The 2,746-nt window shown below is 35.6% G+C and overlaps 1 protein-coding gene across 1 annotated transcript in view; it reads right to left on the bottom strand.

The window, feature by feature from the left end:
- Positions 1–2,746, bottom strand: part of LOC118417879 (galanin receptor 2b-like) — a 7,917-nt gene that overhangs the window by 1,998 nt on the left and 3,173 nt on the right. The gene's annotated exons all lie outside the window — the stretch shown is intronic.

Raw genomic sequence — 2,746 nt, forward strand, 5'->3', positions numbered from 1 at the left:
TAAATCTCGACAGTATTACCTGTGCCTACATAAAGATTTCCGATATCTATTCGGTTTAAGGTAAAGGGACAGACCAAGTACTGTAGAAGATATATGATGGACGCAATAGATGCTTCAAATGCAGTGGTACTGCAGAAAAGGCACCTTCTTTGCATTGCATAATCAGGGCGTTCAAAAAACAAAGAGAAAGAAATAAGTGATGACATGATCATAATTATGCAAAATGTTTATGGAGTGTTACATCAATAGGCAGCTGCGTATTAATGTGTTAAGATGTATGTAATCTGTTCTCCTTTCCTTTAACGAAAACACGTTAATTTTTAAAATCTTGATATTAAGCAAAGTACTAGCGTTGTGTTTTACGGCAAAATGTAGCATTAAGTTATGTGTATTTCATATTTGCTCGCTTTTCTTTTCTACATTTTTATAGCTTCACACTAATGTTACTTTGTAAGCTTCAGGTGACTCGACACTTTTCTACGTATCAATTCAAGTAAATAAGTAATCCACTTAGAGCCCACCCTTATTTGATACTAGCTTCATGTATATGATTATCCTAAAGGCTTAGAAAATGATTCCATATAAGAACAAGGTAAGCTAGGATGGGTCATAAGTACAATGCACCGTATATTTGATAAAAAAAGCTGCATAATGGAATTTTCTGTCTTTGTAATGGCTGAGCAGTAAAGGCGGTATCTCACTGCACTTGGGGAACCGGTGCGGCACTGCGGGGTTCGTAGATGAATCAACAAATTTCAGGGATAAAGAACAAATTTTCTTACGTTTTGTGTATTTTGTTGTCTTCTAAGTCATACTTTTACGTATTAATTAATATCTAAATTTTTTTTTAAATCGGCGAAAATAACAAAACTGTGCCGCAGTGAACGAATCCTCTATCAGTGCCGCACCGGTGCCCCAGGTGCAGTGAGATACCTAGCGGCAGGAAAGCGCGTTGTATGCCGTTGCCTCTGTTCAAAATCAAACGGCTAAAATCTTGTATAATCTCCTTGATAAAAGGAATAACAGATGCATAATCTCCTTGATAAAAGGATTAAAAGATGAACATCCCGGTGTAAGTGTGCGCCCATAGTGGCATTTGTCTTTCAAATTGATTAAGCGCCTATTGACGCAAGAAATAAAATTTGTACTGAGCAGTAACATCTTAATATCTGGACATATCCATTTGATATCATCACACCGGGATTTGTCCTCTACTCTATTTGATAAGTGCGATAGGTTCTAGATCTTTATCGTGCTCAAGCTAATGTGTGGGTCTCCTCAAGCAAGGGACCTCCGTAGAACGCTCTATCCGGTCGACGAAAAAAAGAGATAAGAAATAAGAATCGTTAATGCAAAATATCTGTAAAGTCAAACATTAATGGACAAGTGCAGATGAACATGTCAAAATTCATGGAACCTGGTCACTTGTACTTTTTCAAAACAATCGTCATACTTTTAAGTGAAAATATTTGGGGGGTGGTGGGTGGGGGTGGTACTTATTTGTTTCTTGAAAGATGTCCATTTCATGTTTGCTCAGTTCTCTTTAGAGTCAATTCCAAGTCACCGAGATGGTTTTGAAATAATATTTGTAATAAGTTTGAACTATTTTGAGTAAAAGAACATTTCAGTCACTTAAGTTCGAAATTGTTCAAACATTTCAAAATGAAAGTTTAAACATGTTTGAACCTTTTTATATTTGTTGGAACATTTGGGAAAGTAATGATATAATTATCTCTTTATTTAGAACAATTTTCAAACATCTATGTGTTTTTGTTACTGTTCCAACATGTTCCAACATTTTGTGTCATTTTTTCCCTCCATAAAAAACCATAAACAAAGCTGCTAAGCTTAGTCCTTTGTTTGGCTCTTGTATTTTTAGATGTTCTTTAGTATACAATGGTGAGTCTTTTGTGAGAAGGTGGCAGACAGACATAATTTCCTGCACTTGGCAGGGATGTGTGAATTGCCCTCTTCCCAGCCCACTGACCCAGTTTCATCATATTGTTTCCATGTTCGAACATGTGATCACAAATGATGCATCTACGTTGGAACAGTTTAGAAACTAACAGAAATAATGTATTTGATGTTAGAAATTTTTCTAACATGTTTGAATACTATAGAAATATTTAGAACGTCACATAGATGTTATGAATAGTTCTAAACAGTTACTTATTACACAGTTAGATTGTTACAAAGATTTCCAAAATGTTGGAACAAAAGGCAAGAAACACCCTCTCGGTAATATGGAATCGACTCTATATTATTATATGGGAAATTATTTACTACACACTATATATAATTTAAAAGTGTTGCAACGTTTGTTGCTTGATGAAACTTTTGATGTGTGTCAATTCAAAGAAATCCTCTAAGAACCCGGAGTTTTATGTAACAAGCTTACATATCTATATCCTAAAGGCTTATAAATTGGCACATATCCTTTCGAAAGACTCCGCCACATTTTGTGTACTTCACACAGCAAGCTATACCTTACGCGTTTCGACACTTTTGATGTTGGCAAATTTCCACGAGACCGCCCTTATTTGATGCTAGCTTATATGTCTATATCTTAAAGGCTTAGAAATTGGTATGTATCAATTTAAAAGTAATCCTCGCAGAGTCAGTTATATTTGATACCAGCTTACATGTCTATATCCTAAAGGCATAGAAAATGATTTCATATAAGAACTAGGTAAGCTCGGGCGGTCCCTAAGTACCCGCGCAGTGTATTTCATTCCAAAGGCTGCAT

This window comes from Branchiostoma floridae, chromosome 6, assembly GCF_000003815.2.
Source record: "Branchiostoma floridae strain S238N-H82 chromosome 6, Bfl_VNyyK, whole genome shotgun sequence".
NCBI classification, from domain to species: Eukaryota; Metazoa; Chordata; class Leptocardii; order Amphioxiformes; family Branchiostomatidae; genus Branchiostoma; species Branchiostoma floridae.